This window comes from Diprion similis, chromosome 2 (genome assembly GCF_021155765.1).
Source record: "Diprion similis isolate iyDipSimi1 chromosome 2, iyDipSimi1.1, whole genome shotgun sequence".
Lineage (NCBI taxonomy): Eukaryota > Metazoa > Arthropoda > Insecta > Hymenoptera > Diprionidae > Diprion > Diprion similis.
Window position 1 is genome coordinate 5,750,229 of NC_060106.1, and position 26,897 is coordinate 5,777,125.

At 40.7% G+C, this 26,897-nt stretch overlaps 1 protein-coding gene across 2 annotated transcripts in view; it reads right to left on the reverse strand.

Annotated features, from left to right (window-relative positions):
- The window catches only part of LOC124412813 (protein atonal homolog 8), a 79,246-nt gene that overhangs the window by 29,253 nt on the left and 23,096 nt on the right, over positions 1-26,897 (reverse strand). Inside the window, exon 1 of one of the 2 annotated variants that reach the window (XM_046892973.1) lies at positions 22,952-23,163. The exons of the other annotated variant lie outside the window; for it this stretch is intronic. The gene's annotated coding sequence lies outside the window, so the exon portion shown is untranslated. Of the gene's footprint in view, positions 1-22,951; positions 23,164-26,897 lie in introns of those variants that run through there. 2 annotated transcript variants of the gene reach the window in all.

Below are 26,897 nucleotides of genomic sequence, written 5' to 3' on the forward strand. Positions count from 1 at the left end.
GTGATGGAAGATAACAACACTTCTGAACTTCATATACAATTCATTGAATTTATGCTTCCGTTTATAAAAATAATCAAAATACTTGATTTGAATTGACCAATATTGCGTGATCTGCCAAATCGAAAGAATCGATTTTTGATATCGTTACTATTTATCGATTCCTTAAAAACTGTAATAATTCTTCATGAAGTTCTTATTATAACAACAATATGGCGTTTGGGATAGGTTGGGATAAAACATTCACAAGAATTCGTGAAAATCAAGCAATTATTCAATTCAATTAGGTTTTTTTTTTTTAAATACATTTATATAGTTAAAAAAATATTATCAGAATTAATTAATAGGAAACATTTCTATTGATAATATAACGTCAATTCGTTTGATCGATGACATGTTTTGCATTGCCCATCGGTATCTCAATAACTGGTCAAACGATTTATTTCAAATTCGGAGACGTCGTTCTTAGATACAGTTTAACTTTTTTGCTAAAAACAATTTGTTGAATAATATACTTTTATATCTAGTAAATAAAAAAGTCGTAAAGTTTTTACAAAAAATCGAATCTTGAACGGTCGCAATATTATTGAAGAAATTCTCTAAAAATTCGGATTCTGGCAAAAGGGATATATTATCCGAGAAATGTTGTCCCAAATTTGAATATAAATGAATTGCTAGAGACATCGTGATCACCGCGAAACATGTCACCGAGTAAGATCAATGACGTCATTATCTATACCGATGCTTCCTATCGATTAATTTGACTAAAGGAGATATGTAAATGAAGCTCGATCGTGATCGATTTTTAATAAAACAAACCCCAACCGAATTGAACGATCAGTTGTCGAGATATGAATTCCCAAAATTGACCTAATTCTTAAGGCCTTTACTAATTGTAAGTTTACGTGCAGTGTCTCAGTCCAACTCTGTACGATTAATCGATTAATTGAGTTCCTCGATCAATTGATTTTACAATTAATCAATCAAGCTGCCGATCAATCGACTAATCGCACAGCACTAGTACCAAGGTAGGTACCATAAAAGTAAAATTACTCGAGCGACAAAGCTGGTCGGAATTTCTCATCTATTAGGTAGGTGAATTACTGGTATCCAGCATTCCGTCGCGATAAAGAATGCCTTATATACCTTGGATCGGCAGAAAAGGGTAGATACGATGCTCCGTATGCACCCGGAGTAACGAGGCGAGCTGCAGACATGGCGTCGCGTCGGTGCCGCGTGGGTGCAAGTACGACGACGTCGGCGTCGCCGCATTTATACACATGCGACGTACCGACGCCAGAGCAAGGGAGAGAAGTTCTTCGACGCGCCAGCTGAAACAATATGCCGAGGCGGGAGCTGAGCGCGAGAACCGCGAGGCGACGGGGATGACTGTCAGGGCCTCCTTCTGCCACTCGGGGAATCGCTCCGGCGGTGGGTTGGGTTTTTACCAACTCCGGGTGGCCGGCGATGGGGTTTTTCAGACTTGAAAGGGATCCCTGTTCCTCGATAGGGCCAAAAGTCTCGGCCCGACGTTGCAGGGGAGTTGCAGGGGGGAGGGATGGAGACCCACTTTCAAGAGTAGCTTCAAGATTACCCTGCAAGCCGGGACCAGCCAGGATTTACCCGTCATCTTTGGACGCCAGACGATTCGGCAGCGCGTCCTTGAATTACAAAGCTCGATCCTTGAGGTCTTAAGGAGGTAGACCACCCCTGGAGATCGGAACAGCATTTCACTTTCCAGGCTTTTTTTTGCGCCCAGTTTCGGTCTGATTATGCAAAACGAATTTCTATCTATTATCGTACGTCATGTGTTAACATGGATTCAGTAACGCTGTTAAGTCTGACCTCCGACTTGCAAATATGGTCTAGTACTTCGAACCGATAAGCAGAATGTCTTTAAGCAATTTTTTTCTTCCCAACTCCAACACTGTGGGGACGTTTCGTTTTAGAAAGTCTTGGTGCGAATTGTACACCAAATTTAGTGCCGTCCAATCTGAAGTCTGTGTCATGTGGTTCGATATCCCTCCCAAAACTATTTGGTGATAAAGTTTACACGTCAGGTGTTGAGACCTTCAATAGACAAAAACGAAGGTGTTTAGTGCTGAAGCAAAAATGCCTGGTTAAACATTAGTGATAATTACATAGCGGTGTCTCTTTTTGTAGATTAGAGAAATCTAATCTAATGTGATACACTTCCATCGGTATAACTCTGCAGATACGGTGCAGGGACTTTATGCGTTCCAATGTATACCTACATGCTGAGATTTGTATTGCATGTTAACAGTTGAGCGTAATCCAGTGCAATCTGAAAGTTGGAGGAGTTGTAACTGGATTACAAAAATCGAGAAAAAGTTTGATCAGACTTACTGCAAGCCGCGCTATTTAAGTAGTCGAAATTAAACCATGAAACAACAGTCGACGAAAATATAAACGCGGAATAGCTAGAAACACTTGATAAATATTTGACCGTTACGCACAAAGTTAAGAACACTTAACGTTTCGTGAATTTTCTTTATCACGTATATATTAGTTAACGATAGGCGTGGAAATATTCATAGACACAGGCTTCTGTCGACCATCTGATAACTAATGTCTAACCAAATTATACATCCCCATGGTAATACCGTGCTGACAAAATATTTGTATATTTATCAAAGAATTGGTATAAGTCTATTTGTCAGCACGGATATGATAGTGGTGGCTTGGAATCTTCCACCACGTGAAATCAACTAGTCATGGCATACTTCTAACGGGCTATATAGACCCAGTGCATATATGCATTATAAAAACAACGTCTATTGTGTATTTATAGATTTTTACACCGAAATGGGTGCATCAGCACACCAGAAGTCCGTTTCACAGATAGAACTTCTTTAAATTTCCCTTCTCACGGTTAAGCATTATCAAAATAAAAAAAAAAAAAAAGCGTACGACTTTTTTCATTCAAATTCAAACAATTTTCCCGTAAATCGTAACTTTTTTTTCCTGCTCGGATAAACGTAGTTGAAACAGGGCCAAGTTAAGCATCCCTTGCTCTCTTTAACCGTTCGGAAGTTGTTATTGTGAAGAAGTTCTAATGCGAGTAGAAAGGTGGTGGCTAATATTTGGTTGGAAAACAAGAAGGAACGATGTATACGGTGTTTCCATTCTGTATCTATTAGACATCTATACCTGGGTAGCAGGCAGTAGAAGCGGTGTTCAAAACCTTTGCCAGACTCTCGTCACAGGACAATAGATTGAGCTCCTGCTTCGGCTTTTTGGGCTTTTCCGAGAGTCATTTAGCATGTCGTTAACGTCGAACTAACGGCACCGAGACTTAGGTCGAGGAATTTGAGTAGATGAACCGAACGAGAACATCTGCCACAGGATCCGGATCCGCGTGATTCCTCGGCAGCTTGCAAAAATTTACCTTGAACGTGAAGTGCTGTAAGCAAAAATGAAAGAAAAAAAAATAACGCTCGCAGCGTTCTTCACCTACATATGTTGGGCAGCAGTGAACCAGCACATGCGGCTGTGAATTTCAGTTCGAAAAACCGCCGGGTTTTACGGTCAGCTTTGCACCCCGGGGCGTCTGGCGATCGGCTCTAGTCAAATACGCATTGTTGAGTGTAGACAGCGTGTTGGCCATCTGGACAAAACAAGCGGAACACATATAGATATACGTACACGCGCTACGGCATTTCCTGCTAATTGGAAAATTTTCAAACTATAATAGGAACAAACATATAGCTGCCATGCCTGTAATACACTTAGGCTCGTTATAACAGCTGCGAGAGATTACACCCTAAACATGCTCTGCCATCACGATGACACGCTGCATCGATTACGTATTTTTTTCCATTACTGAACAGGATCCGATCCTTATCGCGAGAAATATTTAGGGAACTCTGTAAACGTGCCGCATCGGTTGACCATCATTCTTAAGAGAACGTAAAGTTGGTACGCCAGAATTTAGTTTACTTCGAACCAATTAGAGATATTTTTGACACTGAAGACGGTTCAGTCCTGTATAACCGGTACTTTTATCTTACTCACAGAAATCCGCCAGTTCAAATGCTACACGAGTCATCGTTATCATGTTGATCAAACAACGCGGGACAAATACAGTGCACGCTTTCAATAAGGCCGCTTCCCGCTTCCATACTCGTTTGCTGTCTCCCATTTCCCAACTCACGTTATTATTTCAAGCACAACTCTTAATAAGGCCGCGTAGCAAATGAAGCGTTTTGCACGCTCGATAAACGTTTGCGGCTTTAGTTTTACTTGCCATTACAGTCTTGCAGTAAATTGTAATAACACTTCCCAAGTTCAGTATAGTAAAATGTACTAGATATACATTCTCTTAATGATTTCATTCTTTTTCTAGACTAACGTCTAATCAATTGGCCAATCCACGCGTCATGCCAGACGTCAGACCGCTGACGGAATCAGTGACCACTGACTTTGGTGAAAAACAAATGAATATTTTGATTGAATTTTTCTTCGACTTGAAGAAGAGCCCATACACATACGTGTATGATATAGTTGGGCCAGTAATATGCACTTGTATAAGCACTTGTGCCCTTGGTAACACTGAACACATGGTTAGTCCGAGGAATGGTTTAAACAAAAAAGCCAACTCATAAGCACTGCGTTATGTAAGGGGAGAAATGGTTTTCTACCGCTTAATCTTGAGTGGAGACAACCCGGCCTCGACCAGCCTGCAGTCATCCAGCCTCCCCGCTCACCCCGGGACCATCCATGGAGCCACGGTTTTTCATCCTGCAAAAACTACGCGCCACGTGCAATCCACCGACTCCGACGATACTCTGTTTCGGAGATGGTGTATTAATTACACTCTCGGTTGACTGCCTGTGTTGCATACTAAAATCGTCGTGAGTAAATGATTTTCTAAAAAATAATCCCAATTCTCGAAAAGGCAGAAAACTTTTTCATTGATTTGGGTGTATTTTATTTTTATCTGAACTTTAAACGGATGTGAAGTGTTCCATTAGGAATTTAAAAAAAATTGAAATTCGATTAAGAACTCAATAACGTATAATAAGTAATAAATCTGTAGTAATATTTTCTTAATAACTCATAACTAATAGAACTTGATACAACCTCGTCCGAAGTTTCGAAGAATTATGGAACGAACCTATTGAGCAAAAAATACGCATTCACAATGAGATTATTCGAATGGCGTTGATTCCTCGTTAAAATATAAAACACCGTTGGATTGCGGTATAGAGTTTTAGTAAGGTAAATACAGCAAGAATTTTCTCGCACACTTACACTTGGAATTGCTCGTCTCACGATCACTTCGGCTGCGGTACGCGGAGACGTAACCCCGGCAGGGAGGCGATCTACGAGTTCCTGGATGTTCTATATTTAAGGCTATATAACCAAGAGAGCATTCACCCCGCGGGTGGGGAAGTCAATGAGACACGTGGAGCGCCCCCGGCACACGTGGAAGCACACCCGGTCCCTTGCACCACCTCCGAGAGAGGGAGGCTAGAATAGATTCGAGGGTGGCTTCCACGCCCGGTAATTAGATCTAGCCGACGTATTTTTTCAGAGGAAATACTGGGGTCGCCTTAACGCCCCCTTAGTACCGCTGGCGAAGGTTTGTTGATCGTTCAACCTTTGGCTGTAGGGATGCGACAGGTGAATTTATACTCCCTCACTTGTCTCGAAGGGTCAAATGAGAAGCATTCTTTCCGGAAGTTCACTGCTTCTCATTCGAACCCAGCGATATCGAGATTCCTTAAGATGATGATGTTTCTGAACCAAGAGTATAAATTTTCCTCTGTGATTTGAACAGTCGTTCGATTTATACCTCAGGGCTGATTATTCTTGAGGTCAGATGTACTCTTGGTGTGAAACGTTGAAACTCATTTGAATTTACATAAAATCATTTGAAGTCTTCGGGATTTTTTATTTCACGTAAGTCTGTTTGAATAATCATTGTAAATATATAGTGTGGATTCCTTCGTTTCGACGAAGTTATGTGAAATTCTGGAGTCTAGGAGTCTTAAAGTCAGGTAGACTTAAGCCTGGATAAGTATGAATTCTTGCAGAGTTTGAGACATTCTCCGCCGCCCGACTAGATTTTGCCCGTCAGCTATTTCCCAGATATTTTCGCATTACCTGGGATAAGCCTAAAAGCAGGAAACCTTAAACCCTCCAAAACTTTTTTGGGTCGCTGTACGCTCAGTTACGGGCTGGTCGATCCTTGAACCGATATATATCTCTTTTCGCGCAAGTATCCACTCTCTGACCTTATCAGGAGGCTCATCATGATTTTTGCAATGCACTTCTGTCAAATTCTCCGTACAATGTAAAATAAAAAAAAATAAGTAGAGCAAATCCCAACTTTTTTTTACAAACAACATACAGCGTAGGAACTAAACGTCAAGAGTCCTTCAAGGAACAGGCAAGGTCCTTTGCAGAACCCAGTTGTAGTTATCTCGGAACAAAAATTGTAAGTTTATGTGTGCATTCTACAAGAACAGAAAAGGGAAGGGAAAAAATAAGGGGCTGCAGGAACGTCAGGATTACACTGCAGTGTCTGCTAAGCATATGTGACGATAGGGGTGCGTTAAGGGTATTAGAGAAACGCGCAGGCATGGCCATTGGAAAAGTTAGTGCGTGTCGGCCAGATGTCCTCAACAGGGTGAACCGAGTCCCACAGGCACCGGCTGCGGTGCCCTTCAACCCCCGAAGCGCAGTGTGTCGTCCAAAGAGCAGATAGTAGAGACCCCGAAACTGTTGTCAGGCGAGCCTTGTTCTGGCACGCGGCGAAAAGGGCCACGAGACAAAGGGCCAGCAGCGCAAAACAAGAGGACCGGATGTTTTTTTAGGGATTCATAGATCCTCTGTGAGATTATCTTCAATCTACTGTAACATCAGAAATTTGCATCCACGATAAAAAGGAAAAAGATATATACATACATGTAGGTATAAACTGATCCACCAACATTCGATCTGGCTCTGACCAAGATCGATCAAAGATTGTGTATAAAACTGCCAAAAAAAAAATGGCACTAAGAACTCTTCTTTTCGGCCACTAAAATAGAAAATCTTGAACGACACGTAAGGATGACAAGGACTTGTAGGCTGCGTCGGACGTACAAATAACCATTCCGTTGTTTCAGAAAATGGTCTACGAGGAAAACGTGCCAGGGGTGAAAAGTAATGGAAAAGCTTTCACGCAACCCGAAGGTGAATCGCGTGGTTGTTGGGGTTTCAGTCAGTGGTAGCGCCTTTCTTTTTTTTATTATTTTTTTTTTTTTATTTTGAGGTCCCCTATACGATTCCATAGCCATGCAGTTCACTGTTTGATCCCGATCCTCTCCTCGGTTGACCAATTTGAGATTACCCCAGAGTCTCTGACGTCGCGAGGTCCCAGCGGGAAAGTCTTTTCCGGGGGTGGTGGGTATAGACCTTTCAATCCTGCAAGGACTCACGCCCCTTTCTTGTCCTGCGGCCGAAAGGGGATATCGTCAGCACGGCCGCGTCCCCTCACGGGGATAATAAGTCTGATTGCGTCAGCTGTCTTCGTCGTTCTCGAACGATATAATAGCTGCACACTGCGCCAGACGTCGCGACGCTGCCTGTGAGTGAGTGTTCTCCCGCTTTCGAGCCTCTGCGTGCTTCAGGCATGTGCAGGGACTTGACGCGTACTAATCCACCGAGAGGGTCGAGGACGCGACGCAGATGGCCTCACCGACGCCAATCAGCTAATCCTCGCTGCGCCTGACGCCTCCGCTCTTTGCGTTGAATGAAAAAAAAAATAAATAAAAAAAAACGAAACGAAAACGAGGAGAATGAAAAATACAATACCAGTGACAAAAAGATTTGTGGAATTGATGAAAAAATAAAAAAACATTTTCAACTCCAGCACAAATCTCGGGATTAAGTGTGAATTAGTGTGTATAGGTGGGTAAATACGGGATATTTCGTTCATTGATAGCTGTCAAAATTGTGCAAGTCACTGTAGGCTGTATCTGCCAGTAAAAACTCCAATCCCGAAGCCCGTAATTCAATTACATTCAGTGCACCGTAATCGCGTTAGGTTTTTTGTGTCATTTTCTCTCCTTCTCTTTTAGTCGTTCTATACTTCGTTAGATCACTTCTTATTCGATTTATTTTTCATTAAAAAAACCGGTACTGATTTTCAAATCGTACGGAATTTTAATTGTTTTTCTTTTTCGTTGTTTCTTACGACACAAATTAAACTGGATTTTCTATTTTCAACCTGGCAATTTGAATGCCAGATTTGGAATCGGCAAGCCCGAAATTCTAATGGCAAAATCCAGTGATATTCGTTTTCTATTTTAGTATGTTGTCACCGACCCCTGAGGAGGAGTCACGTGCAGATCTTAAGCGTTAAAAATGGGGACAATTTCTCACGGTTTTGGGAGAGAGAATGAATCACCACTCAAGGACGTCATGCTTTAGATATACAGTAATTTATCGGACGTTAGAGCTTGATTTTTATGTGTCATACGGGCACATATTTCTTTTTAGGTGTGTGCAGAGTCACGCGTGCGAATAAAGCAGGCTCGTAACATTTTGGACACATCTCAAAAAATTATTCTTTTCAGGTAAGTGAAATTTTTAGTACAATTCTAGATTTCATTGCGTGATAACTTTGAAAATATTTACAAATTTATAATTTATAAAGATCAGGGTAAAAGATGTGCGATACCTAATAAATAGACTGATTTTCCTCTACATAAGTTGTGTATGAAACATGACTGAAACAAACACAAAAACTGGACATACAATATTTGACGACATTGAGACGAAGAAGAAGAAGAAAAAAATTCCGGGACGACGGAAAATGAAGGCAATTTTGAACGCTTGAAAAAAATCTGCCTCTTCCGCCTATACAAGGGGGAAAAGATCTGCGCACCTTTTCTGCGCCACACCTGCTGGATATTTCGCAATTAGGGGAAACTTCTAGCGTGGTGCAATTTGTCCGGTCGGACACCTGCGTCCCTGCAGGGTCGGTGCGGCTGCTGTATAAATGACACCGACATTAATACCGACAGTCCTACAGCATTCGGCAAATTGTTGGATATAATTCATCAAGAGGGTAGATTAGACTGGATTAAACGCGGCACTTTCATCGTGACAAGCCTGCGATATTTGCCTGCAAATATAACACGAGACCATTTATACACACGTAGAAAATTTCTTGTTATAGTTTGACCAGCTGTTAACTGTATTAATTTTTTACCAGATTCGAAAAATAAAGTAAGTGGTATAAAATGAAAATGTGTTTTCTAGGTACAACCCGAGAATCTAGTGTCTATTACTACTATTTTATTTTTTATTATGATTCTCATTCGCACTATATTACTTTGTAACTATTGCGATAATTTTAATATTGGTACAAGAATAAATTGATATTCATATGGTATTTAAGCGAAAAAAGTAGCTTACTAAAAAGTAAATTTTACTTTGCTGTGGACAGAAAATAGAATTTTCGAATTACACGTCTAAATTACACAACATGACAAATTTAACATAATTTATTTCAATAAATACATAAATTGACACATACACCGTTTCTACAAATGGCGCTTCTACAGCATCGTTTCTCATACATTTGATTGTCAATTTCGTACGTTTTAATTTAATTTAATTTAAATTACTTGGCCACCACCTGTACAAATGAACTTGAAGGAACGCCATTTGTAGAATAACGTGTATTGAAATTTATTATGTTAACATTGTGTGTTGATTTTGCTAATGTTATCATTTACGTGTGAAATTTAGACGTGATACAAATTTTCCAGTATCTGTGAAAAAAAAAAAAAAAAAAAAAAAGAAATTAGTCTCAGGCCATTTCCACATCACCCGTAATTCAGGAAAGCTATGGAAATCGGTGCAAGGTAGCGCGAGGTGCGGGATTTCTAATCGGAATTTTAGTGCGCTGAGTGATAATTTACGAGGAGCGTCATCTGATAGCTTAAACGACGCTTTTACAAACGACGCCCCGCATCTCGCCCCTCGCCTCCCCGTCAAGCGAAAGGGTTGAGCACATCCGTCTCAATTAACTCACTCCGGTTACACACCTGGCTGAACCTCCCACCCGGGCAGGAATCCGGAAAGACAGGACAATTAATATCGTGTTCAGCGAAAAGGTCACACTCGCTGCGACAGAGCGCCGTGATACCGTGACCAGATATTTAAAGAGGTTCAGAAGCCGTGAAATAGATTTGCTCTTATAATTCACTCGGTTCGAAAGAAAAAATTAATAAAAGTACGGCAGATGTTTCCAACCAAGAAGTTAGAAGAAGACATTTTTTAGTGGAGAAAAAAGTAATTCGACTAGCAGGCTGAAGAGAAAAATCGACTGTTTAAAAACGATGATAAAATTGTCGAGAAAATGGTAGGAGAAATTTGATATAAACTTATTTTTATTAGAGCTAAGCAACGAGAATGTTTCAAGAGAATTTTGGCATCATCTTCGCTCAAGTTGTGAAACCTCCTTAAGACCTGCCGCTGTGCAGACGGAAATAACAAGCCGAGCGGAACGCCACGTTTCGTTACAGATATTTGTCTTAATTTTGACACGCCTCTGAGTTTTTTCCTCCTAACGTTTCAGCAGACAATCAGCGTATATTTGCTACTGAATTTACAAACACTGAACAGCTTTGAGATCACTCGAGAAACACAAAATCACGTCATTTATTACGTGAAAAATGCAACAGCTGTCACAGCTGTTCGAACCCAACTAGCTTCTTCTCTGACTTCCGTTTTTCTGCCGTAACACGTACCGGGACCCTCGTCACGTGGTGATTATTTTTCTTTGAATTCCATGTTTCTATTCACCGTTCACTTTGTTTTAGGATAACTGTTTCCGAGTTCTGACCTCTTTTCTTTAAAATGAAAACACAATGGGTATCTTACTACTCAAGACGAATAAGAAACAAGAATGTTTGTGATCGTATATAATAAGTCTCACAAGAAATTTGTTTTTTTGAATTAATATAATAAGGGAATCGAAAATATTTACACGAATAATCTTTTTCATTTCAACATGTAGAGCTGCGTTAATTTCTCTCTAAAATAATTTTTATCTCTTGATATTATCATTCACGTGTATCTGTAATCTATGAAGCTGATGAACTGAATCAGGCTTCAGAAGTTCTGAAATTTTGACAACGTTATAAATTTTCTTCTCCCATGAAATACAGAGAAATAAAAGTCGATAGCATTATTCACACGTGGTGATGGTATCAAGCTCGTGTATAAAAAACCGCGGTTACATTTGTAACGTAGAAGCCGCGGAGATAATCCATTAGCCGTATCGGCGGACGGTTCCAATACAATATGTTATCGTATATTTTATAATCTCTAAATATTTGACAGGCAAACCAGGCGGCGTATGTCCCATCTGCGACAATGTCCGCCTCAATTATTAAAGCGCCATATGCCTACGGGCCAGGGGTTAAAGGGGGTGCACAGGGGGTGGAGGACCACGTGGCGCGAAATATTCAACCCTGAGTTAGTCAGTAACACGATGACGCGCTGAGACGAGGCTGCCAAATTCCAGCTACACCGAAAGTCCAAGCTTGGTGGTTGGTTGGCCAAAAATCGATGAATTTGATTAAAGGGTCATACTGCCTTGAAATTTGTTATTTTGCCTTTTTTGTTAGCTTAAATGCGTTCTTAATTATAAAAAACGATACCCAGGAGTCTGTGTGTGAGGATACATTTTTTAAATGGTCGAAATCGATTTTACGAGAGGATTCACGATGCCGATTCACAGGGAATTTGAGAGCAAGTTTCGAATGCTGGCGTTTAAACCGATTTTTTCGTGAAATAAAAACTTTTTCCTTCAAATTGACAGGATTTTTGTAAAAATTGATATTTGTGAAAAATCCTGCGTACTTTACTAGATTTTGACATCTTCGTTTAAAATCATTTTCGTTTTTTGGTCTAGATTGAAAATTGCTACCTGCAAGTGGACCCAACCGATATTAATTTTAAAACACAGTTTACGAATCGCGGCTATTTATCTGCTCACCGAAGAGCCAGATGGTTAGTAATGAGGGATGCAGGCAAACAGTGTGAATCGCCGGCTTTATCGATCCCGTGTTCAGTTACTCAGCTGCGGACGAAAGACTCTTGATCAAACTCGAAGGGTGGACGGACGTTAAAAAGTTTCCGAGATGCATTCAATTATTATATATGCATCGGATTCTTTATCGGGTCTCATTTCTTTGCGCGCCTTTCATTCCGCCGCTGTCTGTGCGGATTTCTTGGGCAGGAAACGCGGTTGCAGAAAGTATAAAAGACTTTATTACAACGGGGGATGGAAGAGTGGGCCGTCCGTAATTGTCTGAATCGTTTTTACCGCCACGCCCGCACCGGTTTGGAAGTAAAATGTGCTGCAGGAGCAATGAGAATGCTTGCGGTAACTCAGCCTGTCCTGGCGCCAGGCCAGATTGCTCTTGAAATATATTCAGGGATCGCTACGTCGGTATATGTAGGTGTACGTGTACGTACGTATATATTTACACCGAAAAACCTTCATTTAAATATTTTATTCGAAAACGTGTTTGCTCTATGTATCTAGTCGAAGAAAGAATCTCGCGGAAAACCGCTCCATCGGAAATGTCGAGTAGGTTGCAACTGTTAAGAGAAACAAACTTCTCTCGAGTGTTCGCAAAAGTAAAAAGAAAAAACAAAGAAAATTGAATTTCAAATTATTATTTTTTTTTTCCTTGCATTATATACGAATATTATATTATACAAATTTTACACCGGTGAGATATTAAAAATTGGCAAAAAATTTGAACCCACTGCATAATATACAATTTCAAAATACAAAATCCGGAAAAATGAACCCATTACATAAATTATGTCTTAACTATCGTTCGGTAACGTACAGTTACATTAAACAGTTGATAAATTCTCGAACAGCGAACAGCAATCAATTTGTAAACTACTATTTCTAAGTTACTCAGTTTTGCATAACTTTTGGATGCAATATACGGGTTGAGGTTATAAATTTTATTGCATTTCTTCTCTTACCGTGGTGTAAACAATTCGAAATAGCAGATCGTCGAAGCGAAACCGAGTAGAAAAAAAAACCATACAACCAATTACAGCAGACAGGACGTGCAACTCGGCTCGACTCGCTGTCCTGCCATCCTTGTTATTAATTTGGGAGACGTGGCATCGTTCGTACCAGCTGAACGTCGAAGTGACATGGAAATTACAACGCAACGCGACGCGTATCGGACCCTCCGAAATAACAGGCAAGAGGGAATGTGGGTGACGGTAAAGTGGCGCAGGGGGCGAGGGTGGTTCTGCCTAAATCAAAAGCTGATATCGACTACACCCGCACCGTACGCAACGCATGTGCCATTCCTCCCCAGCCCAACCTGAAGCCCCGATGGTACTCACCCTGATAACACAACGCCGCCATTAGTGCACCCCCTCCTCCACCCTCTCGCCAGTGTCACGAGACACGTGCTGTTTCAATTACCGCGTACCCACCCCTCCACCCCCAACCCGCCCGCAGACAGTTGGTCGCCGGGGTTGGACTCTCGATGAAAAAATCCCTGCGTGGAGGAAAATAAATGATCGGATATAAGCTGTTCAATTGTTCATCCAGCCACGCTTAGAACACTGGAGAGTGGAAGAGAATCCATTCGTTCAAGGAGGAAAATTCTAGTCGATAGAATATTGATGGGATGATGATTTAAGTACTGTTTAAATTGGGAGAAAATTTGGTACGAGCAACCGTCTAGTGTCATTATTATAGTTAAAAGTATTACATTTCTTACGGGTTATTGCAATTTCTTAAATCTGTTAGTTTAGTTAATTTTTTTCGATTGACCAAGGAGTCAACGTCGACTTGTTGTTGTTCCAAAAACATCAAATTATTCCAATAGTTGGAAGAAAATTTCGTACGAGTGACACTTACTAGATTTTCTGGTCACATGTTGCACGGATTTTCATTTTTTAGCCAGACTTGTAATTTCGGTTTTGGTACACAATGAAAATTATTGTACTTAAGGACTGTGTAACAACCAAGTTTATCAATTCCTCTCGATGTAAAAAGTTCTACGTCAGATCAACGGTGGGTGATATGAAAAAAATTTTATAAAATAAGAAGAATTATAGTTGTTTTCACTTTCAGTTACGATGTTTCTTAGGGTCTACTTTTTGCGACGATTCTGTAGGTGTAAAGAAAATATTTTCACACGACCAAAACACTTCGACGCGGCTCGAGAGGATTTGGCAAGTCCACAAAAAGTTGTTGTTGGTTTGGGAGAATTATGTTTAAAAAAATAGCTACACGCAATTTGGTAGACAATTTCAATTTTCTACAACTAATATTTTCATTTCAATTTATAAATCAATTTTATTCGATATTTGACTTTGCTGCTTATTTTATTGCTAACTAAATTTGATTGTTCAAACTGAATTTATCCGCTAATGAATCTCTGTTACATTAATTTAAAAAGCCAAATCTGTGCGCATACCGTGAGCCGAAAAATTCAAAGCCTACATAATTTGAAAAAGGGACTTTTTTGACGTTACCTAAATACGATGATCAAATATAGGAAAGAAAATTTTGTTTCAATTCAAGAAATAAGTGATCAAAACAACAGTTTGTACTGTGAAGCGAAACTCTATTCATACGATTAGCCACACGTTTCTTTCGCCACATTTGATCTGCAAATTTGTTTTTCAAATCGATGAATTCTTGTTTGTGAGTATAGGAGGAGAAACTAACATACAAAGCATGATCATTTCAAACTTCTCTAAACATTCTATCTATGTACATAGTATTAGTAAATATTATTCGGTAAGTTGTTAATTCACGTAGAATGCAGATTCAATACAGTTGCTGTTTCACCAGGCTATTCTCGGTGAAATAAGACGCAAAATTTCGTTCCAGAGATCAAAATATCGTCGAGACGTAGAAGGTTCTTTAGCAAAAATATAAACATGAAAATATCTGGCTCTCCTCACTCCTGAAAATAAGCAACGCTGCATCAACCGCAGGATCGTTGAATCAGGTTCCCAAGTGGCCTGACTTTTTTCAGACCTCGCAGCAGCCTCGCGGGATAATTTCAAAGCCGTGACCCGACGGCGTCAGATAATATTATTCGTAGTAGCTACTCTCAGTGGGTTCCCAAGGAATATGATCCTCCGGTGGACCGGCGCCAGATTACAGGTAGCATCGTCAGTCCCGGCTGCGCATCAAGGCTCCCATCCGCAAGAAGGATGCCACGTGTTACAGTAACGAGTGATCCCGATCCTGATCCTTCTCACGCGATACCGTTGACAACTTGCAGGAGTCGGAGCAGAGAGCGAAAACGGATGAGTGACAGAGACGGAATTTCCAAGAGGTAATTTGAGCACGGTGCAGTAAGACGGAAACGCGATACGTGATAAACGGTATCTAAATAGCGTCCACCACAAGTGAATAACGGGTATCCGGATGACAGAGCTCGTTGCAAGTTTGATGGGTTATAATTCTCCAAGAATTTAATCAGGTCGGATAATTTCAGTGACCAATTGTTACCTAATCGATAAATTAGCTAAGACTAACCTTCAACATTTTAATATCCAGTTTTTGAAATTGAAATCAAATAGTTTTTCAAAGTTGGTTGTATGTGCTTGACGATGAAAACGATCCTTTCCGACCCAGAGTCACTATAGCTTACAATATTGCTGCATTTTCTTTCGAATCCCTAACAACTAATTCATATACCCTGGATTTGTTCTAAAATGGAATGTAACCGAAAAAAGAGAGCAAAACTGGTGGGATGTATCGAGTTTCCAATTACAAGACCAGTTCCTTGCGTCATAAATTTTCTCGACTGCTATAAAGTATAAAATTGCTGCAACGAGTGAAACGAATGTAGCCAGAATAAACTTAGATGACATAGACGGTGGCCGTAAACCGTGGCGAGAATTTCCATTCAGAATTCGATGCAGCGCTTTTCTCGATGCTTTTTCTGCGAATGTCATTTTTTCCGTTACTTCTACTTCCGCGAAGATAAATATTTGCTCACGTGAAGTGTCCTTCGAACTATTCGGGCATTCTCCACGTGGGACTGGGTCCCATATCCACGAGAGTCTGTATATGTATACTGGGGTGGTTCAGGAAAAAAAATGTACGATTTTCCACCATGGCATCCCCTAAGGAGTGAGTTTAGGTTAAAAAAAAGATTCCATCAAAAATAAGCGTTCTACGTTATGTGGAAGATCGCGCTCACTTGATTTTTCTTTTTCTTTTTTAATATTTGAAGAAACACGTTGCAACCATCCAATTATTATTTAATTCCTGACATTTATTATCAACACAAAGATCACGATCCATAACACAACGATATATAATATCAACCGGGAATCTTATACTCCTAAATTAAAAGTTCATATTAAATTATATTATTACTATTTTATGGGATTGAATTAATAATAAAAAAAACTCGTCAGATACACTCCACAAAAATAAACTGTAGACTTAATATTACAAGTGTTGTTCTCCTTTTTGACATAAATTGATATTATGACCGATGTAAGTAATAAAAAAAAAAATTTTGAAGTGAAAAATCAATTGAGCTTGATCTTCCGCGTAACGTAAAACGCTTATCTTTCGACAGAATCTTAATATATACATAATATGTCGGACCGTTTAAGTCGGTGGATTTCTTCCCACAGCTACCCTCTCGGCTTGCTTTACCCCAGACCTTGCGGAGGGAAGTTTGGCCGCAATATTTCAACCACGTGGCGCCAGCCCACCCTGCAGAGATGTCTTTACAGGGGTCGAACTGCAGTTCCTGTTTGTTGCCAAATTCTGAAAACCTTCAACACGTGCTTTGGGAGCCGCACATGGCGTCCAGCATCCTTGCAGTGTGTGTCGAATGGGTGTTTCCTCTAAGCGGCCACCCGGATCCCGACGTTTCACCGGTGATTCAAGCCTCCTTGCCAGCGCAGGCATCCGTCGTCGAGAGTGTCGGATTACCAAAGGCAGAACCCGGCCTGCACGGTCGTCGGGAAAATTGCGAGCCAATTAACTCACCGACGACCGGCAGATACGCGTCGTTCTCCAGCTTCGGTCACGCCCGGTAGTTAACGCCGAGAAATTAACGCTGTCCAAGACACGTCGAATTTCCAGTGAACGTTATGAGCCTTCGTAATAAACTCACTCCACCACGTGTGTGCCTGTCTGTTGAAATGTTCGACCAAACCTGCTGTCATGATTCCGTTGCCGAAGTCGCACCGCTGCATCATTGGTTAACTCGTTTTTTCATGTTTTTTCCTTTCTCTTTTTTCACGCTCGGAAATAACGTTTCGGCAGCAATTAATATTTCGACTTGCTACTTGAGGGGAATTTTGAAGAACGTCAACACCCGTCATCATTCATCGAAGGGTCGTGTACTCGTACGGAGCGATAACTCCGGTAGAATGTGCTGATAGACATTAATGGACCCTATGAATTCTGTACACCGTCAAAAAATTTCTGAAGGGAAAAGTACTCGAGGTTTACCTGCTCGATTGTCTTCATTTTGTAACGCGTTGTAGAACCCAAGTATTTTTTCACGTTATAATTAAAGGTCTACTCCCAAAAGTCAATTATACAAGATTTCTCGATAATAGCGTCAAATTTTTTAACAAAACCAATTAGGCGTTATTCGTTATAAAAAGTCGACAATATATGCGGTGGTTTAATCCTACCCTTAGACCTTCTGGATCATTTTTATCCTTTAAGGTGCCAAACCAGTACGTACAAAAAAGCGTGTCCAACATTATTTCACCTTCAATAACATATTACAAAATAAAAAAAAGTCAGTGAGGTAGAAAGTGTCGTTATAATTTACACTGCTAAAAGCGATGCACCACCACAGTCTACATATGCTTTTGGTAGTACCGATTGTACGTAAAAAGAAGAAAGTTCTCGACCACTTCGCTGAGTATCATACAACGAATTTCTCTGGAGGAAACCCGCTGCGCAACACCCTAAGTTATTCGGAACAGGATACGTATTAGCTCAAGGTGGCGGATGCTTTGGAATTAGGTATAGACGTGGGTTCCCCTCATACCCGAGTGTCCATAATCCTCCCGACCATACACAGGGATTTGTACAGGTAGCGTGGCGCGAAGCAATTCGTTGATAGAAATACGGTCTTAATTGTTACGTCGAGAGAAACGCGCAGGTGCCCGAAACCACTTGCTGGTTCCATTCGCACCGTATATATACGTGGCGTGGGTATAACATGGACACAACCATGCAGGAACAGCTGAACGGATCGCATCCCTTTGTCCGGCCTTTAATGCCTAATATAAATTCTAGATTTGTACATAGATTGTTAACTCCGGTAGTTTGGAGGAAACGTATTTTTCTCATTCCGCGATGTTTCCACCCCGTGACGTAGCTCTAAAGAAATAAGGAAGAGACCTGCCGCATTCGACACCTGACGTCGTCTCTCTCCGCTCCGAACACCATAAAGAAGTCCGACTATTTTTATCAGGGAAGTGTGAAGCTGGAACAACTTTCTTTCTCAAGTGTCGCATCACTAATTGGAGGGTATCTTCTTCTATACTCGTCTCACATTTTTATTCAACTTTATTATTCCATTCGTCGAGGAATTGACTGTCTCCGCTACACCTGTTTCAGAATGTCAGTTACCGCTCGACTATAATCAAAGAGCAGGAAATTCTAACATCTTAACTTTTTTCTGAGTACATAAATTAACCCGTCACATGAATGGAATTTTGACTCGTCCAAATCTGTTTTTTATTAAATTAAACGACAAGTGATCATTTTCATTTGTCAAATTAAACGTAAACAAATATTCTTGCGGCAAAGTTTCAAATTCATTTCGCTAATAATTTGAAAAAGTATTTTTTATCCACTCATAAATCGAACAAACTTTACTTTTGAAATCTATGCCCAATAATATTTCTGAACAACTTCAATTCTTAGGTCTAGAAACAGACTTCGTTGAATCTAACCCAGCAATTTCGTTTTCATATAACTAATACAGCGAAGAAAAAAAGTGAAACGAGTAAATAAATAATTGTAACTTGCATGCTTGAATTTGATGAAAAACGATTAAAATAATAATCTGCGTGCAGCTTATTATACATCTGTAGAAACTAGAATTTGAAGCAGACGAGTCATCGCTGCTTTTTTTCGGCCTCTGATTTCGCTAATCATTCGCGGCTTTACAAGTCTTGGATCGAGGGCTCCAAGAACCGAGCACTCAGCGTGGGAAGATGTGAAATTTCGCGCAAGATTTTTGGAGCCTTACCGTTGACTCGTGTAAGCGTAAATGTTTTACCAGGTATCCGTATAGCCGTGGGCACTGCCTGGGCGTTGCGCCGGTATTATTCGAGGGGCAGAATGATCGCGCTGATGAGACGTAACTACGGTAGACAAGTGTTTTTTCTTTCAATTTTTTATTCTTTCACTTGTTTATTTTCATTTTTTATAAAAAATTTCTAACCATTCTCAGTGGCCGGTGGCTCGCAAGTGGTCCATTATCACATAACGCGAGGCGTGGGAGCCGACCCTGGTGTACCTCTTCGACTCCGCAGACACAAATTACTACAATAAACTTTTTAATGCTAGCCTTCTTCTCTGCTCAGGCAGCAGCACGCACGCGCCGAACTCGACGGGATTCTAAAACCACTTCAAAGTCTGACTTGTACGGAACTTTGGCCCAAAAATATTATACCCACGTCTTTTCTTTTGTACGGTCTGAATCTAAGAGCAATCAGATCAGACCGTAAACCTTATCATTTTTCGCCCTCTGGTAACGTCAATCTTTTGGATATTTGTTCACGTGATTCGTTAAATATTAGGAGTCTAATCAATTTTTAAATAGAATCGATAATCAATGTTGGAACACGGTGAATTCCGTTCCAATGCGATTATAAATTTGATGTAAAACTCTTTTGTGTCTAGGTGCACGACCTTTTCTTTCAAGAGTCATAGTTTTCACTATACTCGCGGTGGTTTCGAAAAACGCAAATCAACTTCAAACCCCTGACAAAATCATGGATTGAAAATTTCGAAAATGACGAAAACTCGGAATAGCTCAGCAGCAAGCCCGAAGGAATACGGCATTTTCCAAACCGTCCTGACGAAGAATCGTCGGGTCGTTGACGCCGAGGCGGTGATACTAAGGCTCTCGTCGTCGTCGGTCAGAGACGGAGGATTCTCTCCTCCGGGTGAGGAGACTGGGGCTGGGGGTCGTGGGCGGCGTGGGAAAGGCACACGCCGATGCTGCAAGGAGGTTGTTTCCAAAGTGTCGTGTTTGCCGTTGCACTCCTCCCGGTCAAGTGCTCGTATAGGTGGTGTACCTTGACGACGCGTCAAGTAAAATCCTTGACTGAAAGTAGCGGCGTATAGTTGAAACTGCGACGAGGAGGAGGTGGAGGAGAGATGAGCCTCGACCTCGGGCAGCGGATGATGGTTGGGTAAATACAAGGATATTTTAATGATTACAGGAGGAGCCGGAGGAGGTACAACGAGCCATTAAGACCGCTGCAATGGGCGGCGTTCCCAGGATAACGATTTCACCCGGGAGCCTCGAGGCGACGACGGACGCGCGGTTCTTAAGATATTGAGCCAACAGCTGAAAACGGCGTTGAGGATGCCTAATACGATGACGATTCTTCGCGCGGTTAGCGAGCGAGAGGTGTAAAAGGAAACAATACCAACGCCGTTGGTTATTCGACCAATTAAACCCGCCGTGTGAATTCCCCAAAGACATATTTGGGATGCGGCTCGGAGGGATCCTTCCGGTCCTGATGCGCACGGGAGTTTCGACGACGCGACGCGACGCCTCGGGACGTTTCCTTATCGAATCGAGTGTCAGCGCGATCTTGGCTAATGAGGTTGGCAGCCGAGAGCAAAAGGACGAGACACCGAGTCTCACCTGCCTTCGCGTGCATTCGTCCCGTCTGCGTCTCTGAGGCTTCAGGTGCTGCCTCCGGGAACTTGAACCTGTCACAAAACTGCGGCTCCCGGTGCATGCGCTCCGCCTGCAGCGCGTGGCTGCATAATTTTGGCAAAATTATTCCAGGACAGGTTTTCACCAACGTTTATATACCCGGCCGCCGAGTCTTTCCCAGGCGAAGAAGGACGCCTGCCTCCGTCCTTTCGGACCGCTCCATTCTAGTCATCACGCGACTCTCCGTGCCCCTTAATTGATGCGCAAGGATTACCTGTTCACGGAATTCGGAAGGATATTTCGACCGCTTTGGTATCGAGGCCTCGCCACCGTGGGAGAAAACCCTCTCGCTCTATTCCGGAGCTATGCGTGCAGTCCTGTTACGATAATCAACGGTTCTTTCGGGGTTAGTGACATTTGTAAGCTGCACTTATCGGGAATCCCGCGATTTCCTCTATAGCTGTGAGAAAACCTGAAGGTTTTTTGCTGAACGAGTCGGGAACGAGTTCTATCTCGTTCACTTGTCACATTTTTAAAGATTCTATCATACGAGATACACGGTGATGAAATTAGTGCAGTTGATTTATGGAGGAAACGATAACACAGGCCTGCGAAATATAAATTTTTATTTTTCTTTAAACTAACGACACTTTTTTCTAAAGGTATTTAACTATGTTGAATTAAAATATAGCGCTACTTTTTTTACAGCACATTGAGATTTATTTTTGAAGAATTCTGATGAAAAAACAAAATATAATGAATATTGAACTGAATATTTAGTTAAAAAATGAGCAGCATTATTTCTGATATCTTTTTCTACTTTTTTCAAAACTTTCGTTTAATTTTTTTCACTTGTACTTACGTAGCTCTAAATATTATGCTTAAAATCGCCGTAAACAACAACTACTGAGGGTAGAAGAATATTTAAATATCAACACTGCCATTAGTGCATATAATTAACACGGAAATTGGAAGTTAACTGTTGTAGTCCTTAGGAAACAGAAAAAAATTATCAGAAAATTCACGTGATAGAATTATTCAAATATTTTTTCATATATTCGTACCTAATATCTTCCGAAATTACTACTCAGTTTTTTCAGGATAAAACCATCGCAGGCCTGTGTAATTAAACGAATCTCTTAATTACACTTTCTTTCCATACATCTAGAATTTCTGATGTGTTATTTTATTGCATCGTTTTAACGAACATTGGAAATCCATACAATCTATAATGTCTTAAAAATGGAATACTTGATTCAAAATTTAAAAGCAGCCTTCAGACAATTCTACAATTTTATAATTCCGACATTTTATTACATCCACTGAAAGTTCGGTACTTTCCCGAGTGAATGTTGTAAAACTTATTCGAACGCTTGGCAAATGTATAATTTGAAAAACAGATTGTCTCAAAAAGACCATAATTTAACTACTTCGAAGTTCGGAGATTCAAGAAATTTGACATTTGAACTTTTACAATTGAAGGGTCTAAGGATTCGAACATTTCTAGTGATTCAAATTTCTTCTTAGCATAAGAATCCACATAACAGATCGACTAAAGAAAATCAACCGCATCAGATAGTTTCTAATGCAAAAGATCAAAGCTTGTAATTATTCCAACCGAATGAACCCTTATTTACAGGACTGCAACTCGATCAGAAAATAATCTAGCATAAAAATCGAACTGACTGATTCCATCCCACCCTTTTTCCATTTTTCAAATATCGTACATTGGAAAGAGGTTTTCAATTCCGTCCTCGAGCACCCGCAGGGCAGAAATTCTAGCTGAGATGACCATCCCGTTGGGGTTAGACGACAGCCGTGTGGATGCCTCAAGCTGGTATGAGGGCTAAATTCTTAATCCCGAAGAATAATAAAACTAAAAAAAAAAAAAAAAAAAAAAAAACGAAACATATAAATAAATAAAAATCAACGCGCGTCAAAAGCCGAGCATAAAAAAAAACAGGGAGAGCCTCCTGATCCCCGAATGAGACCCGCGGGGTGAAAAAATCGGCCTTGGCGGCATTTACCTGATCCCCTTGTGCAGCCGGGTCGGTGTGCAACGGTGTGAGAGGCTGTCCGCTGCGAGTCCTGGCGCCTTCGTCCTGATCCGGCCGCTGGCGCACCTGTGTCCTCGTCCCTTCCGTCCGCCTCTACGCATCCCGTTGCACTCGTATTCCCTCAGGTATTCTATTCTCCTCGAGCACACCCACCACGTCTATCCACCGACCATTCCTTAGGCCGAAGGACTCGAAGGACCCGAAGGACTCGTCTGGGTGTCTGGGTGTCTGGATGTCTGGAAGATATCTATCGGCAATTCGTGTTACTTAACACCAGGTCCCGCGAACTCGGGATGCTGCAAACATCGCCTTCGTCTTCGAAATCCTGCGCAGCTGTGGAGAGCTTTTCGAAAAAGGCTGTTTACGCTGCGCTCCCGGCAACCCCTGACTACGCCCCTAATTATATCGTCGAGACTGATCACCGGGTAATAAGAGAACGTTTTCATTTTTTGTGATGCCCGTCCCTGTATCCTTAGATTTTTTAGAAGATCCTATCACTTTGCTGCTGATGTCTAATCCGACAGTTATTATTTATCAATCTTTCTTTGTTTCCCGTGGGTTTCTGTTGATGGTCCAGGTATTCTAATAAATTGAAAACTTAAGGGAGGGATAAAGTATGAGTTTCGAAGGAAAATGAATCTTCGATATAAAATACTATTGAACGAACGTAATGCTGTCTGAAAAAGTTCGATTAAAATTATATTAGGGTTCTAAAAAAATTCAGTGACCAGCTTTTCGAATAAGAAATTAAATTTGTGATTTCAAGATTTTTAGCAAGCTTATTTTCCGACGAATCAATTTCGTAACTGCTTGAAAAATAAAGGTGGTATTTTAAAAATTTCACAACTTCAATAGAAAAGTTTCGAATTCGTTCAAACTTTCAGCGTGTCATTATAATACTCATTCCATTCGATGTAACATGGAACCTTCCAGCTTAACATAATCCTGGTCTCTTAGGGTTTAAAAATAGTTGCATTTTTGTACTTCAACGGCTTACGACTGAATTCATTTCAAATTGAGGGATTTTCACGATTTTTTTTAAATTAAAACAAAAATGTTACGAAATTTCTTAACGTACAATTACAATGGTTACAAAAATTTGTCCGAACTCTCGAAACGCTTTGTCGAAAAAAATCACTTTATTTTCAATCGAGCTGGCAGAAACTCATACTCGTGTTCACATAAACAGAACAATTGAAAAAATCCCGAGAATCACACATCAGATTAAATCGCTTGGAAATTAATTACACCGAAAACTTGATTCCAGTTAATATACCAGGATAAAACTTAGTAAAAAAAAAATGCAAACAATGTAGATCCGACAGCTGACCTTTCCCTTTCCCTTTCCCTTTCCGTGTACAAAGTGTAAATTGAAGAGACATCGCAGAAAAATGGCTTACAGTCTGACGGAAAATTCCAAGGAGAAACAGGGGGTGCAAAAGCGGGTTGAAAATACGTGCCTGGGTAACGTCTGCGTTAATTATGGTGCAGAAAGCGCTGAAAGGTTATTGTGACCTCTATTCATGCACTGGGGGAAAACTCGGCAGCAGGAATTTTACCACCGGGTGTAGAAAACGAACCGTGGAGGAGGAGGAGGAAGGGGGAACGGAAAGTCCCGATCCTCCTGGCGGCGCACAAAGCTCGACTCTCTGGCTGTCAATGCCAGACTTTTATTCCCCGATTATTCCCCCATACCAAGCTGCAAACCCAAGACACCCACGCCAATTGGGAAATACGTGCCGAGGTCACGATCCTCCCGCTTAGCTCATCTTCGTCAGGTGTGTCGGCTTACCGGTTTCACGGGCACGTAAAATCGTGAGCAGGTCTCTCGCACCCTGGGAAATACCAAGCGTATAAGAGCCGCGGAATTTCCACCGAACATCGAGAGCAGCCGGTCGTTCGTGCTAATCTTTATCGTTACCTGTTACCTCACGTTTCTACCAGCCGGTTTGACAATGAATGAATCAGCGTACTTCTTCGGTATTTGACCCAGTGACCTTTTCTTCTTAGATCGTTATACGGCACACGATGCGAGACACCTGCCTACTGTGGAAATGGAGGAATTTTCCGAATTTCATTGGGATATTTTGTATGATATGATTATGCGTCACTGGATATAACCTTGGTTCGGTTATTTTTGATCTCGCTTCACTGTGCCAGACTCTTCCAGTTCTTGCCAAGAGGTTATCATTTGCTAATTGATTGTAATCACTGGTTGGGTTGAATCAGGATTAAGAAATTCGAATAGTTATTTTCCGATTATGTAAGCGGATGTGGTCAGTGTTCAATTATCGTTTTATCTACGAAATTCACGCGAATAATCTCCGTTATTAGATGTGAAATAAATTTCAACTCGGTATCAATAAAACTGCGTTTACTTTTTCGCGGTCCCATAAAATTTGCACGAAATGATTGAGAGAATTATTGAGAATATTTGTCATCTTACCTAAATTCAGCCTAAGAGGCTTCAGATGATACAAATTGAGCCTGTAAGCTAATTGTTATAAATGATGACAACGCGAAGTGATCCCAGAAAAAAATGGGATCATTAGGACCACACGATCAAGTTCTTCTATTTAGTTTTCTAAAAATGATATATGCCCGTGGAAACTCTTCTAAATGTCGAGACGATGGGTCGTTTATAAGGGTACACTCCACTTTTTTTTTCAACAGGTGGATTTCTGGATGCCCCTCAGAGTGTCTGGGTTACACAAAAACTCTAATTGCCTGAAGTGAAAAAAGAACTTGAAATTAACATTTCTAGCGACAGAGACTACACGGCCTGTGTATACCTACCTACCCTCGTTTTCCTCTCGGACTTTTTTCTATCCTGGAGTAGGTATACCGCATTTCACTTCACGCGTAGAATCCCGTAATCGGAAACGATCATTCGACTCGGAATGAGGGTAAGAACTAAAAGCATAAATAATACTCTAACACGAACATCCCCCATTTGATGAATTTCTTAGTAGATACTTATTACTGACTCAAATAGATAGCTGCGTGAATGTAATGAGTAGATGAAAGGGTAAAATAGATATCAAACGGGAAAGTTTATCCACGAAAAATCTGAACCCACTTTCATCGTTATGATTAAAGAGGCAAAAAAATTCAGAGATACATACATATACAAATATATAAATGCCTTTCTAATGATCTAATAGTCATCATAGATAAAAGATGCATGAAGCTTTCATGTGTTAAATGAAGAGTAAGTAAGTTTACTGCGCCAACCATCATTATTTTAGAAACAGTCTTGTCTCCGATTTTAAACTGTACAAAACACACATTTTGTCATGAAAGAATTTCTCCAAACATTTAATTTCGCTGCCTGATAAATCGCTAAATAAACTTCGAAACTTAATTATTTATTCTGTAACGCCTAGTCCGTAACAATACATTATTTATGATGATTTACCAGCGGCACAAAGTCTTTCGTGTCAGCACCTCACGTGTTGGGAATATCCCGTCAGACTCTACCAGGTGAAATAGAATTTTCTCAAACAAGATAATCTGTTCCACGACTATTCAGAATTCAAAAGCCACAAACTTATGCTGCGTGTACTGAAATCTTAGACGGAATCGAGACAAAAATTCAAACTTTTTGCGTGACTAACGGTATGGCGTTAATTCTAAATATAAATTTTCACTCAAGTTTCTTCTCCAAACTAAACCCATATGACGTCATGTACCGTTTGCTATCATACACCAAAGAACAAATCCAAGTGTATTGACTTGTTTGAGACTAAATTACACGGTATAACTGCCGTAGTGATTTCAAAAGTTGGACCTTCATTTTGCACTCGGTATTTCTGTATTTCTCATAGCTTCATGCATACAAAACCCAATCATTTCTCACTATAATAATAAAAAAATCCGGCATTACAAAGAATAAAGATTTTAAAAATCAATTCTC